The sequence below is a fragment of the Marmota monax genome, unplaced genomic scaffold (assembly GCF_021218885.2).
Source record: "Marmota monax isolate L192 unplaced genomic scaffold, Marmota_monax_Labrador192_F-V1.1 WCK01_AAM20220418_F8-fsc00043, whole genome shotgun sequence".
Lineage (NCBI taxonomy): Eukaryota > Metazoa > Chordata > Mammalia > Rodentia > Sciuridae > Marmota > Marmota monax.
The window spans coordinates 9810762-9827881 of NW_026691982.1; the positions used below are offsets into that span (position 1 = coordinate 9810762).

The window sequence follows — 17120 nt, forward strand, 5'->3', positions numbered from 1 at the left end:
TAGGACATCCCTCTTTGTCCAGTCACACTCTACATGACTGTCCACTCTTCATCTAAACTGAGCACAAAAATATACAGGTTTCCCTGTTTTTTTGTTTGTTTGTTTGTTTGTTTGTTTGGGGGGGGGGGTTGGGGGGGCAATGAGTGTCTTCATTTCTGAAAGCTCCCATGTCATATAAAACTTCTATTAAAAATATATTGTGTACTTTTATAAATCCATATTTTGTTACAGGGGTCTCAGCCTTGAATCTTGTGATAGGTGAGGAAAAGAGTACTTTTTTTTATCCCCTACAAAACCCACAAGCAAAATTTAAAAATGGAAAAGCTTGCTAAAGATATGTGAGAAATCTTGAGAACTCTGGAAAGGGAGTGATGAATATGCGGGAGTTTGTTGTTTTGTGTAGGTCTGAAAATTCTTATAATAAAAAAATCTACCAGGGATCTGGGGGCGCAGCTCAGTGGTAGAGTGTTTGCCTAGCAGGCACAAAGCCCTGGGTTTGATCCCTAGCTCCACAGAAAGAAAGAGAAACAGACAGACAAAGGAGGGAGGGCGGGAGAGAGGGAGAAAATTAAGGAGGGGAAGAAAGGAGAGAGAAGAGCAATGGAAGCGGGTAAAGTCTGCCAACTGAAAATTCTCATCAGAAAAAGTCTGCCAGCTAAACAGGGGTGGATACTACAACATAACCCATAATAGCACCTCCAGCAAACGGCTGTAAACCTCAACAGTGTCAATACCACTTATTTCCCCTCTCTGTTCTGAGCATCAGCTCAACCTGTCTTCAAGGAAAAATCTCATTCTCATGAAATGAACAAACATGTTACATCCACGATTCCCAAAAGTCTTCTTGAGAATTCATTTCTAATTCTGAAAAAAGAACTTTGTTTCTAACAACTGAAAATTGCTTTAGTAGGGGCAGGGAGGGGTGATAGAGAAGTAAATTTAGATTTATTATTGCACATAACAACCACTCTGAAACTGTAATCACACAGCTTAAGTGAGAGTGAGATGACATCCCAACAGATGTTGACCCACAGATGATGCATGTTCCTGGAACCCAGGATGAGGTGGACAATGGGGTCCTGTTGTGGAAGTGAACAGGAGGAGGATGTTTGAGCTGCTCTGACACTCTGGAAAGACTGCAGCTGTTTTGTCCCTCCTGCCATCTGCCCCTCAAGGGATCACACTGGGGTTCACTCCTACCCAAGGTGGGTCCCTGCTCACCTGGGTGGCAACAGATACTCTAAGAAAGGACACATAGACTCCCAACATTCATGGTGACTTTAGCACCACTAATCTAACTATGTTCCAATAACTGCCAGTCAGTATCAACTGAGTTCTTGTTAAAAATGCAAATTCTCAGGCCTACTGAATCGGAACGACTAGAGGTGGAGTCCAGGCATCTGCATTGTTACCAACCACTCTGAGGATTCCTCTGCTGACTAATATTTGGGAACCACTATTCTGAGAAATGTGGATCCAAAGTGTGGGTACCTTACTACCCTTAACAAAAGGGTAGTGAGTGGTGTCTCTTGGCCACCTTTATGTTGGGATTCCCCCTTCCCTAGCTACTCAGGGACAACCAAGAATGTCCTGACAGAAAATAGAAGTATATTGGTACTGTGGTCATTTCATGTGCCTCTAACCACCTGGCTAATTTCACTAAAATGTTAAATACCATACAACGTAATGAACATAATAGTGAAAATAACCAGAAGTGTGCAACAATAGAAATTCAGAGTTGGAATACTGCTAAAAACTATATCACAATCACTCTTTAAAAATAAAGGAAATCTTTTCAAATTTGATTTAATAATATAAAATACTTAATAACATAGTAGTATCTAACATTGAAATCAACTATGTAAATATTTGGAATGTTCATTTTACTTCTATATCATATACATATGATTTAAAGAGTTTTGTTCAAAGGGGAGGGAGTCAATATTGTATTTGTTTATACTTTTAAAAAATATAATCAAGCCACGTGAAATTTTATTAAGAACAAAAGGTCATATAAGCACCACAACTCAAAGACAGAAGAAAAAAACTGAGTCATTTAAGAACTGTAAAGCCCATTGTGTTAAATCCCCTTATCAAAAGAGGAAAAAGAGCTACAGTAGCTGGCTAGTCGTATTGAGTAATTCCTGGATCAGTTAAGTCTGCAAGTTGGGTTAAGTTTAAATGGAGCCTTGTAGCCAAGCCAGAGACTAAGAATGATGTAGATCCCGTGTAAGCTAATCAAAAAGAGCAGTGGTGAATGGCTTCATTGTACGCCTGTCATGCAGATTCTCCCCTGAAATTCTATGCCTTTCTTCAGATCGTCTGATTATCAAAGAGGCAAGAAAACTTGAACCAGAGGAAACCCAAACCTGCTACAATTATGTAAGGGTTTCTAGTGGCACGTTGGCTTGAAGTTGGGTTGTTCTTGTTGCTGTTTCTAAAGGCAACCCAATTGCACGAGATGTGCTGGGTCTCTATCCATGTCATACCCTGAGTTCATCACTTTCTATTTATTCAGGTACCCCTGGTCTGCCACACTACATGGGACCCCATGGAGCTGCACTGCCTACTTTAAAGCATGAATTGGAAATTCATTGTCTATGCCTTCTCAAATCCATCCTGTCTTTGAGGGGCCCTTTCTAGAGAAAGTCACCAAATGTGAATGTTAGTACTCACTACTATCCCTACCACAGGTAATCAGCTTGCCTTGGCCTAATTAAAGGTTGGCAGCATCTCTTAAAAAAAGAGATGAAGCACTGATTTTTGTTTGCTTGCTTGCTTTTTGTTTGTTTTGAGGGACAGAGATGTTTAACAAATAATATTGTCATGCACAAACACCACCATAGGCTACCTAGGTTTTGATAAACAGAACAAAATGCTAGGAAGTAAATTCAACAGAATTTTACTTCCTAGCGTTTAGTGAAAAAAAAGAGCTTCCTCTTACTCACTCTTCACTCTCACTGCCTGTCCTTTTGCCCTTCCCGAAGAAACTGAATGATGGTATTACAGGTATAACTTTTTCTAAGTGTATGTGTGTGTGTGTGTGTGTGTGTTTTAAAAGTAGATCACACATAAATGTTAGTATTTTATTAGTAGTAAAAGCCACCTGGGTAGTTCATTTAATTCCCAAGTATTCTACTTTGGAAAATCAGAACAGCCATAGCAAGTCAGCTTACTGGATAATTCCCAGGGAAGGGAGTGCTAGTAAATATGCACTTTTGAAGATTTATTCACTTGCTATGCAACATATACTTTCTAAAAATGTATGAAATGAATAGTAAAAAGGAAATGTTGTTGATATTTTTCCCCAATCAACCGAGGCATTTTAAATAGACAGTCTGTCACTAGAAAATCTACATTTGCTTGTGACAAATATCTGGAAGCAATCTTCAATATGTTTTCCAGAAAGAAAAACCAAATTAAAGGACTTCTGTACTTAAAGTAGTTTACAAAGAAGTTCTAGTAGCAATTTTAAAGTGAGAAAGAGACATGGCTAGAAAAGACAGAGGATCCAAAGTCTTGTTGTAATCATGGCAGCAGAAGGGAATTCATGCTTAGGTTGAAGATGAAAGCTATCTACATTACTATCTTTCTGCTAACATCAGCTGAATCTCCTGCTTCAATCTGTCTAATTAACACCCCCCAGCTTCTCTTCCAAGTTTCTTCCAAGAGTACAATCTCAATTCTCTTCCAAGAGTACAATCTCAATTCTCTCAGATTAATAAACTCTTATGACCATACTTCTCAAGAGGTGAACAGGAGGAGGGGAAAAGGGAGAGGAAGTGGGGAGGAGGTTTTCTGTTCTAGAAGAAGTAGTATAATATATTTTTTTAAAGAGAGAGAAAGAAAGAAAGGCAAAGGGTAAATTAGTTTCAACATCACAGGCAATCTATGGCACTTCCCTAACCAGTAGCTCATTTTTTTCCCCTTAAAAATCAAGTTCAAAGTTGCATGTGACTGTAGAGATTTCTAGCCATGTCTCTTTCTCATTTTAAAATTGCTACTAGAGGGGCTGGGGATGTGGCTCAGGTGGTAGTGCGCTCGCCTGGCATGCATGCGGCTCGGGTTCAACCCTCTGCACCACATACAAACAAAGATGTTGTGTCCGACGAAAACTTAAAAAATAAATAAATAAATATTAAAAAATTCTCTCTCTCTCTCTCTCTTTAAAAAAAAATTGCTACTAGAATTTCTCTGTAAACTACTTTAAGTACTGTACAGATTTCTACAGTCATCTAGGACAAATCATACGCAATCAAGAGAGAACTTTTCAAAGTAAAAATCTGTGTCGAGTATGTTTAGGAATTAACTTCCTGGGGCTTAGGTGTTCCACTTGCAAGGATCATTGTTGTTTGCTTTGATCTAAAGATCAGTCCTTTCTCAGGGTTACCACAAACCCACAGGAGGAGAGCCTGGCATGGGCTTCGTTGTTCTCCTGCTATGTGTCTATTCCCATCCTCATTCCAGTAATATTTTGGCACTATTTATAAATCATTTACTTAGAACTTAAATGCTTCACATGAAAAAAACCCACAATTTTAAAAACTATTTAAGACTGCAATTATCCTATAGTTTGACCATACTTCTAATATCTCTCATGAGGAAAAATCGAGTTTGTTTGTTTTTTTTTTGAAAGAAAATAGTATATTTTATTAGAAATATAATCCATTTTTATGTGTCCAATTGTGTCCCCCACTCTCCAAATTCATTTCTGACTCCCAGCAACTCAGAATGTGAGTTTATTTGGAAATATGGTCATACCAGTGTAATCTGTTAAGGTTGAGGCCATACTGGAAGGGGGTAGACCCCAATCCAATATCATGTGTCCTTTTTTTTTTAAAATTTTTTTATTGTTGGTTGTTCAAAACATTACATAGTTCTTGATATATCATATATCACACTTTGATTCAAGTGGGTTATGAACTCCCATTTTTACCCCATATACAGATTGCAGAATCACATCAGTTACACATCCATTGATTTACATATTGCCATACTAGTGTCTGTTGTATTCTGCTGCCTTTCCTATCCTCTACTATCCCCCCTCACCTCCCCTCCCCTCTTCTCTCTCTACCCCCTCTACTGTCATTCGTTTCTCCCCCTTGTATTATTTTCCCCTTTCCCCTCACTTCCTCTTGTATGTAATTTTGTATAACCCTGAGGGTCTCCTTCCATTTCCATGCAATTTCCCTTCTCTCTCCCTTTCCACCCCCATCTCTCATCCCAGTTTAATGTTAATCTTCTTCTCATGCTCTTCGTCCCTACTCTGTTCTTAGTTACTCTTCTTATATCAAAGAAGACATTTGGCATTTGTTTTTTAGGGATTGGCTAGCTTCACTTAGCATAATCTGCTCTAACGCCATCCATTTCCCTGCAAATTCTATGATTTTGTCATTTTTTAATGCAGAGTAATACTCCATTGTGTATAAATGCCACATTTTTTTTTATCCATTCGTCTACTGAAGGGCATCTAGGTTGGTTCCACAGTCTTGCTATTGGGAATAGCATAAAACACAAAACTGAAGAAAGATTCTTCAAGTGAGGTGTAAGGAATAAATTTTTAAGATGAAAAATGGTAAATAAATATGTCAGTTTTGAGGGACTTCAGTAAGTGACAGTAGCTGGCAATCACTAGGTCTATTTATGATCAAAGAGGAAGAGCATTAAATTCCAGTTGACAAATGAGGCTTTGTGAGGACTACACAAGTTATTTTGTTATTTAATTCATTTTCTCTGTCTATGGATTGACATTAACTCATTTCCATCAGTGACCTCGGTCTGTGATGTGGCAATTCTCATTAATCCATCTGTCTATAGTAGGAACCAAGAAGTAAAGTTATTTATGCCTATAGTGGCAAAAATGCAACAGAGCTTTAAAAAGTTATTTTAAAGGCAGTTTTCTCATCTTAAATTGATACACTCTCTCTAGTTGCTGGGACAAGAAGTTTGCAAAAAGGGAAAATACTTAGACTAAGAATAGAGGTTTCCAAGAATAACTGGATTTACAAGCTTCAGGTAGGAATTTTATGGCTTTTTAAAGAAGACATTCTGGCTATTTCCATTATTTTAGTAATACAATTATCCTTTAACCACATTTGTTTTATTTAGCTTTGATACCAGACATTATATTTGCCTCTTTTTTCCTGATTTCTTTTTTATTCACTGAATCTCTCTTCCTTATCTATGTCACAGAAAAGAACCAAACTCTTACTCTCTTAAAAAAAAAAAAACAACATTTGTTTCAGCTTATGTAAAGTTTTCCTCTTTTAAAAATGAGATTAAGGACCGGGGTTGTGGCTCAGTGGTAGAGTGCTCGCCTAGCATGTGTAAGATGCTGGGTTCGATCCTCAGCACCACATTAAAAATAAATAAATTAAGTAAAGGTATTATGTCCAACTACAACTAAAAAAATACTTTAAAAATGAAATTAAATTTCATTTTCTTTAATATTCTTATTTGATCTTTTCTGTGGATCAAGAATTTCTAATAACAAATTCAGTTAATTTAGCCCTCTGTGTTGCTATAATTCTGGCCTGTGGCAATATGAATACACATTCATGGGGTTGTGTATGAATTATTGGGAAATATGATTGCCCCTGCCTGTTCTCTAAAGCATTCAGAAAGTCACCAAGCAGAAGGCTCTAGGCCAGGCACAATGTGAAGAGGCATGGCCTACTGCCTCCCCTCACCAACACTACAAAGACCCCTGGGAAATATCGGAGTCAAGGGCAAGACAGTGAGGTCACCCTCTTGGTGAAATCAATGATCTGCCTTTAAGGCCACATAAAACAAGCACTTGGAATGCTATGGCATGGCTCTGTGTGATGTTATGATACTTTTTTTTTTGGTTTTGACTGTGGTTCCTGGAAGGAGTTGTGACTCCTTCCTCAAGGCAAGTCACAGAAACCCTAATCTTCCCCTGCCTTCAGTTGGACAAAAATTCTCTTATTTAATAATAGGTCCTAAGACCCTCCTCATTCCAGAGAGACCCTGCCCCAGATCCTGGAGGAGGAGTGTTGCACAGAAGCCAAGCAGAATGCTGAAACAGTCAGACCTTTATGGATCTCCCCACCCAGTCTCTTAGCATTAGATCAGACCCCTCTTGCCCCATCACATTTTGACACAGCCATTTATGCTTTAATGATGCCTATGCAATGAAGTCTTCATAAAAACCCAAAGGACAGGGTTCAGATGAGTTTTTGGATAGCTGAACAGGTGGAGAGTCCTGGAGGGTGGCATGCCCAGAGAGGGCATGGAAGCTCTGTATCCCTTCGCATCTCTTCATCTGTAGCCTTTGTAATATCCTAAATAAGAAACCAGTAAATGTGTTTCCCCATTGAATGTAGCAGTTCTGTGAGCTGTTCAAGCAAGTTAATCAAACCCCAAAAGGGGGCTGTAAGAACCCTGATTTATAGCCATTAATCAAAAGCTCAGGTAAAACAACCTGACACTTGTGATCATAAGCATAAGGGTGAGTAACAGTCTTGAGGAATAAGTCCTCAACAAGTGGGAACTGGACACTGTCTCCAAGTAGGTAGTGTCAGTCTGACTTAGATAAAAGGACACCTAACTGGTGTCCACAGCTACAGAACTGACAGCTTGGTGTAAAAGGAACTCCCAATCCCCTCCCCCACATGCACACATCTGAACTCAGTGTTGTTTGCCATGAGAGAGTAGAGGAAAACAGACACTTTGTGACTAACATGTACTCTGTTTAACAATAGTCCTGATACTGTACCTTCTCCCATCAGGAAAGACAATAGAGACATTAAAAAACAGATAGTCAATATAAATGCATATATGTTTATGGTTTATTGGTTTGTGTGTTTTACTGAAAGTTGACCTTTGGCCTATGATAGAATCAACTAAAAATATCCCTTTACCAGATTTCCCCAATAGGTACCACAGTGGCTATGGAAAAAAAAAAAAACCAGAAAGGAAGGAAGGAAGGAAGGAAATGCATATGACCCTAAAAACAAAGGTGGATAGAGAATTTCATGCTAAGTTTTTTAAAAATTAAGAGAGAGAGAGAGTACGTGTATGCTAGAGGACTTCTGGTTCTAGTGATATGATGACTCAGAAAACTTTGTCTTACCTTCAATTTAAATAATGGAAAATTCTATATAAAATAATCATCCTTTTAAATAAGAGCTGAGCTCTTAGGAAAGCAAGAGAATCACCCCATTAAAATCAAAGCAGCCAGTATTAGAGCCAAATTTGAGGTCACTGGGATATGGAGTAGATTTCAGTGGTTTGAGATGAGGATTGGTTCATATAATCCAGACCAGAGATCCCTACCAAGAAGACCCTTACAATAATTAAGCAGAAACCCCAAACATATTTGTTTTTTTAAAAAAATACTTTTTTTTAGTTGTAGGTGGACACAATACCTTTATTTTATTTTTATGTGGTGCTGAGGATCAAACCCAGAGCCTTCCACATGCAAGGTGAGCGCTCTACCACTAAGCTACAACCCCAGCCCCCCTAACATATTGGTAACATATAAGTTCCTTTTCTTGTCAGAAAGCTTTATAACAGAATATCAGCAAAAAATTCTACTCAATATGGGATAGGACTTCCTATTTCTTGTATAGGACTAGGTTATTCTGTCTTGCAAAAACTAAGTTTGGCCACAGACTTGATAATGTCACTTCTGCTTTTGTTGTAAAACCTCTCACTACTCTAAAACATGGGACAAGAAGCACTTTCTGTGAACTCCAGGGGGAAAAAAAAAAACTTTCATGTAGACTCCTACAAAAATGTAGATCTCCAAGCCCTGCCCTGCTGGGTATAAAGTTCTGAGCATTTCCAGACTCAAGAATCTTTCAGGTAATTAGCCCCTCTGGACCCTGCAGCCAATAAACCTGCTTCCTGAAAACTCCTTGGGTGTCCAGCCTCTTCTGTCTTATATCATTTGGCACCCCATATGGGATCATGGAGGTGAAGATGGCTTTTCTGCCTCTCATCTCTGGGGTCTGGCTTCCCTTGGACCTTTGAGGACAGTGCTTCTCCTTGGTGCACCACAGGTGACTCTTTGCCTGAACGCAAAATGATTCACCCAGTGCCCGAATGGCTGCCCCAAAACACAGGGGAACCCACGAGGAGCAGGAACCAGGTATAGGGAACTTGGAGCACTGCCCAACTGAACAGGCAGGTCCTGGGTCCATTAGTGGTATTCCACCTGACTTCCCCATAGAGGCCTATGCAGATGGAAGAGAGGTTTCAATCTTTTGAGGGTCCCTGTATAACCTCCAAAAGGAGTTGAAGTTGAAAAGAACCCGGGGAGTCACCCTGTTCAGGGAGTAGTCCCTGTTCAGGTTCAGTGAGAAGAAGGGAAACCATGACTCCTTCTTTGGTTTTAGAATTTTTGGAATTTGGGGGATTTGGGCAGTATAGAAATTTTGCTCTGACCACGTCTGAGTGAAAGTGTGTGAATGAGACGGACAGTGGAAGGGTTCCAACCCATGGGCCAAAGCAAATGCAGAGTCCCAATCCACAGTTTGTGATATATCATAGTCTGAAGTAGAATTCCACCAACCAACATCTAGGTGGAAGCTCCAGGTTGTGGGTTGATACCGACCTGCAAGGCTAAGAGGACCCTAAGTCCCCAGTGGGGAATGGCGAGAGACGGAAGAAGCGAGTTTTGTCCTTAATGTATGACACCAATGCAGGATGGAACATGGGAGTACACAAAGTAAAATAAGCCCTTTGAAATTTATGTTAGAAAACTTTAAGAAAGGTTTTAATAGTAACTATGGGGTGAAACTTACTCCACAAAGGTTATATATTCTCTGCAAACTCCCAACCTTTGATATGGGATGACCATCCGAAAGATCTTTAGACCAAAATGTCTTGGTGAGGTCCTTTTAATGGTTGTCAGATTCCCTAGACACCCATATCAATTCCCTTATATTGACTGCTAGCAAGAAATAATACAGAATCAGTCCCCTGGGTTGAGAGCCTATCTGGAAGGACAGACCAAGTTGATATTAGCTCAGACTATAGGAGTCTCTAAGACCTAACTAAAGGGAACTAAACAGAGAGAAATGTCTGACAAATGACAGAAAGGAAACCAGTTTTCCCTGTGATCCAGAAGAGAACCCACCACCCTATGTGCCACTCTACCCAACTTTGCCAAGGCCACTGAGACAATAGGATGTCCCCTCAGCTCTCTTGTCCCCAGAGGCAGCAGACCGTGGCCCCTCCACACTGACTATTCCTTCCTATGGATGTCCTCAGTGCCAGAGGCTTCCCCAGAGCCAAAGACTCCTCCACCCCACAAGACCAAGGCAGAAAACTTGTCCCAAGACCAAAGGCATAACCCAGATGAGGGATCTCCAGATGCCTCTACAAGAGACTAGAGAACCTGCCTATGTTGACCAGAAGGGAAACATCTGAAGGGGACAATGCATTTTTGTGTGCCAGCCTTTCACTGATCTCTTGAATTGGAAATATCTTACTCCCTCCTACATGGAGAAGCCCCAGGCCATGATTGATCTGATGCAATCCATTATCCAGACCTACCAGTGCACCTGGGTTGATGGAGGAATGCAGACAGGTGACCCAAACAGCTTTAAAATGGCTAAAGGAACGTGCTCTGGACACACAAGGCAACATTCAAGCCTATGTCCAGACCCATTTCCCTGACACATACCCAGGGTGGGACCCCAATAAAGAGGAAGACCTCCTAACGATAAAGAGATGTCAAGAGACCCTCATAGGCAGCCTAAAAGAAGGGGAAAGAATAGCCCTAAATATTAACAAGATATCAGAAGTATTCCAAAAGCCTGATGAAAGTCCCAGCCATTTCTACCAATGACTGTATAAAACCTTCCAACTCTTGACTCCTTTTTGATCCTGAGGCACCATGTAACAAGCAAATGATCAACACAGCCTTTATGAGACAGGCCCAGATAGATATTCACTGAAAACTCCAAAACCTTTGCTGGACTTTGCTGAAAAGAATGCCAATAAGCTGACTGAAGTGGCCACCACAGTTTTCATCAACTGAGACCAAGACACTCAACGAGAGGCAGACCAAAAGATGAAGAGGAGATAGGTCTCTTTGTAGCTACCCTCACCACAAAACCAGAGGTCACCCAAAGGGGTTCCACCAGGACAAAGTCAAAACAAATATCAAAATCAGGGCCAAATGCAGGGCCAAATGAAGATCTGAATAGAAGGACCACCATATCTGGGGACAAGGCTGAAACTAAGCTGATATGCCTACTGCCATCTAGAGGGCCACTGGAAAAAAAAATGCCCCCAATTGAAGGCCAATTGACCTGAACCAGGCTGCCACGGGCTTCAAAAACTCATCAACCATCTTCTTCAGAACAGCACTAGCTTCTGATTTGAAAGCCTTTCCTGCAAAATGACATGGATGCTGGCCTTTGATATGGATGCACATTGCTCCCATATGTAGATGATCTATTGCTGGCAACCTGAGAAAACTGCATAAAGGGGACACAACCGCTTCTTACTTTCCTATGTGAAACTGAATACAAAGTCTCAAAGAACCAAGCCCAAATCTGTCAATAAAGAGTCAAGTACCTCGGTTTCTATCTGACTCAGAGACAATGGCATCTGGGCTCCAAGTGCAAACAGGTAGTCTGCTCAATTCTGGTCTCTTCTACCCACCACCAGATCTGAGAGTTCCTCGTGCTGCCCCATTCTGCTGTATATGGATCCCTAACTTTTCAGTTATGGCCAACCCCTCTATGAGGCCACAAAGGGGGGAAAACAGGATCCTCTGATGTGAGGACCAACACAACAAAAAAGCCTTTGAGGACATTCAACAAGTACTCACCAGTGCACCTGGACTAGGACTCCTTGACCTCACAAAGCCTTTCTCTCTGTATGTCCATGCATGGTCTAAGCTGTAGGAGTCCTAATGCTGGAGACATGGCACCATCCAGCAGCCTACCTTTCTAAACAGCTAGACTCTATGATCAAAGCTGGCCATGTTGCATATGGGCCCTTGCAGCCGCGGCCCTTCTGGTGTTACAGGTTGACAAGCTGACTGTGGGACAGGGACTGACACTGTACTGGCACTGTTAGGAATACGAAGGACAATACTGGCTGACTAATGTGAGGATGGTCAGATACCAGAGCATGTTATGTGAAAATCCACATGTCCACATTGAAGTCATCTGGACTCTAAACCCAGCAACTCTGCTGCGCACTGGAACTGGGAAACCTAATCACAACTGCACTGAGGTCACAGATAAAATGTTCTCCAGTAGACCACACCTGGCAGACCAGCCCCTCAAGGACCCTGATGTGGAATACTTTGCAGATGATAGCAGTTGCATAGAAGACGAATACATCTTGCTGGATACACAGTGGTTGCTCTGGACTCCACCACTGAGTCAAACTGTGTGCCTCAGGGAACTTCAGCACAAAAGGCAGAACTTACCGCTCTGACCTGGGCACTCCAATTGACAAGTGAAATCTGTGTCAATATTTACACAGACTCAAAAATATGCCTTTTCCACTCTGCATGTTCACAAGAACTTATATGAAGAAAAGGGGCTAATTAATGCAGGAGGAAAAGGCATAAAATATGGACAGGAAATTCTTAATCTTCTAGATGGAGTATGGGCACTCGGAAAAGTTGCAGTTATGCATTGCTGGGGCCACCAAAAGGGGAACACTGTGGTTGGTCAGGGAAACTGAAGAACAGACCAGGAAACAAAATTTGCAGCTAACAAAAATACAGAACAGGATGGTGGAGATTTTCTGATGGCCAAATAGCCATCCCTGAGACTCCAGCCCTGCCTTCATCAGGCAGTTTCACAGAGGAGCACATACTGGCCAAACAGCACTTGAGACTGTTCTGAGTCTTTTGGTTTTTGTGGCTAGATAGAAACCTTTCCAACCCACACTGAAAAGGCTCAAGGGGTAGCCAGAGTAATCCTCTAGGAAATTATTCCCAGATTTGGCATCTTAATAACCATTGATTCAAACAACAGACCAGTTTTTGTGGCAGGAATGATATACTTATTGGCCAAGAATTTAAAAATCAGATGAAAGTTATATAGTACCTATAGGCCACAGAGTTCTGGCAAAGGAGAAAGGATGAATAAGACTTTAAAGGCTCAATTAGGTAAACTGTGTCAGGAAATTCACCTGCATGGGACAAACTCCTCCCTATTATACTGTTAAGGATTAGACCCACTCCCACTAAGAGGACTAGATTCTCTCCTTATGAGATAATATATGAGAGGCCTCTGCCACTTATCAGGGGATTACAGAGAGACTTAAAGGAAATAGGAAAATTAACATTGAGACAACAGCTTCTGGCTTTAAGGAAAACCTTACAGACTCTCAACCAATGAGTCAGGGAAAAGTTGCCAGTAAATTTGTAAATCTGACCACAGATGCATACTCCTTCAAGCTTGGAGATTCAATCTGGGTCAAAGAATAGAATATTCAACCCCTGAAATCTCTTTGGAAGAGCCCTTTCACTGTTATTTTATCCACTCCAACTGCAGTAGAAGTTATAGATAGGTTCCTAGATTCATTACACCAGGATCAAGCCCAGAGCCATGGGCTGGAAATGCACTCTAGACCCCACTGCACCCCTTAAGTTAACCATCCAGAGGAAGGAAACACCAGAAAAGTTTGAGGATCAGAAGGACAACAGCCCTGTTCTAGTCACTCTGGAAGCTGACTAACCTGCACAAGGCCAAAGCTTAAAGAAACAACAGCCCTGCTTCAGCCATTTGGGGGCTGGCTGATCAACACAGGGTGCAAGATACACTTATCACCAGGACAAATGGACCCTTTCATCCTGTAAGGTAGTTCTTATACTGTAATGCATGTACACCCCTTACTTCTAGCCATATATATAATTCTCTCTTTGGGTTTTTTTTCCTATAGGTTTGACAATAGTAATCCTCTTGGCAACAAAATTTCACTTATAATTTTTACCTTGCTCAAATAGGTTTTCTAGGGCTTGTTTGGTGCTATTAGTTTGGCTTTGTTAACTTATAGTGTGTTTAACCAAAATATTGGTCTATCACTTACTTTGGTTTCCTTTGATAATCTTGGGGGCTTTACCCTACCCCTGACCCAATGGTATAAATCATGTGAACTATATGCCAAGTCAATCTATTATGATTAAGGGATTATAAAAAATATACATAAATATGAATATATACAGGACCTGCCCCACTGGAGTGATACTATAGTTGAATGACTATTTGTCTCTGGAAAACATCTAATAATCCCCTTATGTGAGGATTTAGGGCCAAGTAAAAAGAAATCAATTGGGAAAGGATTTAATCTAGGAGGTCAACAAACTTGGGGGAAATATGACTGCCACCCCAGAAGATTATTGCCACTTATGGTCCTGCTACCTAGGAACAATGGCAATTGGAGCTATAGAACTCCAGTTTATTTGCTAAACTGGATTGTTCACTTACAAACTGTACTGAAAATTATTACTAATCAAACTGCTACAGCCTTTGACCTCCTATGGTTTTCTACACTTGGTAGATGCAAAAGATTAATTGGCATAATAGGTATTATGCTATTAACCTGTTTATTTCCCCCATGTTTGGCTCCCCCTTAGAACTGTTGGGTCTATTATAGAAACAGCTGTTAAAAGAAAGAACAACAACTAAGATTATAGCATTATATAAAGCTTTAAGCCAAGAGGATGACGATGATCTTTGATTTAAGTAATTAAGTAACAATCATCAAAGGGGGGAATGAAGCAGACCAGAGACCCCTACCAAGAAGACCCTTATCATAATTAAGCAGAAACCCCCAATATATTTGTAACATATAAGTTTCTTTTCTTGTCAGAAAGCTTTATAACCAAATATCAGCAAAACTTGCTACATAAAATTCAATATGGGATGGGACTTCCTATTTCTTGTGAGGACTAAGTTATTCTGTCTTTCAAAAACTAAGTTTGGCTGCAGACTTGATGATGTCACTTAGGCTTTCATTGTAAAACCTCTGACTAATCTAAAAAAAATGGGACAAGAAGCACTTTCTGTGAACTCAAGAAATTAAAAAAAAATACTTTCTTCTAGACTCCTACAAAAATGTAAACCTCTAAGACTCCCTTCCTACTCGGGCATAAAGTTCCAAGAATTTCCAGACTTGAGGTTCAGAGAATCTTTTAGGCAACAGTCCCTCTGGACCCTGCAGCCAATAAACATGCTTTCTAAAAATTCCTTGGGTGTCCACCTTTCCTGTCCTACATCACATATGCCTCCACAAAGGATTGAAACCACAGGCCACGTAACTCAGGGAACTAAAACCAAAACCCTTAGAGTAAATCCTGGCTCTTCAAAAGGCTGTATTTTCATTGAACTAGTTTATTAGTCTAAACAAAAAAAGATAGCCTATCTGCTGAGGATGAATACAGAGAAATTGGTATAGATCTGGGCTCCAGTTAGGAAGGTCTTAGGGCAAAGAAAGGATAAATTAACATGTGAACTCATATTTACAAGTCTGAATTTCATCCAGGTGTAGGGTTCAAAGTTGAACTACATACTTGGTCTGAACTCTCCCAAGCCAACATAACAACACAACTGCTGGGAGCCATTAGCCAAGTAGGTATGACAATTTCCTTGCCAGCGTACCCCATGTTGCTTAGTGGAAGGACTCGTGGAAATAGGACATTTTGCAGTGACATTGCAGTTAGGTGACCTTGCTCAAGGACCAGGGCGGATCCGGGATTAGGGTGTTCCCGGTTTAAGATAATCGGGTCTAGGGCGTTCCAGGTTTAAGATTATTCCTGCTGGGAATAGGGCGTATCCTGCTGCCTGAGTTCCCCTTGAGTTCTCACGGGATTCAGACAGTATTTTTGGGGAGATAGAAGCCCAGTGGAGGTGGATTTGGGCAGAGAACGTGGATTTCCCCAGAACGTGATTGTAGACGGCTGGTGTGAGTTCGGGAATAGAGAGTTGCTGTTTGAATCTACAAGCTGTGTGGTGGCTCGTGATTGTGTGCCCAGCCAGACTGCGGCATTTGTGCCCAGCCAGACTGCGGCACACAACAAAATTTCTTCCAGGCTAACAATAAGCCTGGTAGAAACACACACGCACACCCCCCCCCAAAAAAAACCAAACCTAGAGGAATACTTGCTAAAAGAGGTCATATCTTTCTTTAGTTTCATATAGTAAGAGCCCCAAGGAAGAAAGTCATAACCCAAAATTATAAAACCACCTATACAGAAAACAAAGATTAGATTCAGATAACAAAGAACTTCACATAGCTGAAGAAAAGGAGAGTCTAACAGAGTAAGAAATGATCAGGCCCAGATAAGGCAGATTAGAAAAAATAAACACTAAGCAGAACATCTTAAAATTAAAAGAAAGCCATTGAAGGAAAAAATAAAAACTTAATAGGTTAAGCAACAGAATAAACACAGCTAAAGAACAAATTAGTAAACTAGAAGATACACTTAAAGATATTACCCAGAATGCTATACAGAAAGACAAAATCTAGAAAGCAAAAATTGCCATCATAAAGGACATTCTGACAAACCCACTGTTATAATGTAACATTTTAACACACCTCTGTTGATTACCAATTGTATAAACATACAAAAATTTAGTAAGTACATGGGGGGAAGAAAAAAAAAACAATGACTACTGAATAGACCAAGAGGCCTGTAACTATTTACTGAAAAATACATATTCTTTTTAAGCACATGTGAAATATTTATCAAAAGTGTCTATAATATTCACTTGCATATGTTGATCCAGCCTTGCATCCCTGGGTGAAACCAACTTGAAAAATAGTGTACTTTTTTTCTATCAGCACATTATAGCTATATATAGTAGTTGGGTTCATTCTGACCAATTCATACATGAATCACTCTATTTCAGTCCCTGTTCCTCCCTTTCTCTCCCCACCAATCCCTCTTCCACTCCACTGATCCTCCCCTTGCTCATCCATTAATCCATTCTTGATATCTTCTTAAATTATTTTTGAATGCACCTTGATAATAATTTATTAAGAAGTTTTGCATCTAGGTTCATCAGGCATATTTGTCTATGGTTTTATTTTCTTGATGTGTCTTTATCTGATTTTGTTATCAGGCTGATACTGGCTTCACAGAATGAACTCGGGAGATTTCCATCTCTTTCTGTTTC

At 40.4% G+C, this 17120-nt stretch overlaps 1 protein-coding gene across 1 annotated transcript in view; it reads right to left on the reverse strand.

Moving 5' to 3' along the window:
- The window catches only part of Cryl1 (crystallin lambda 1), a 142223-nt gene that overhangs the window by 33553 nt on the left and 91550 nt on the right, over positions 1 to 17120 (reverse strand). The window lies entirely within an intron of this gene.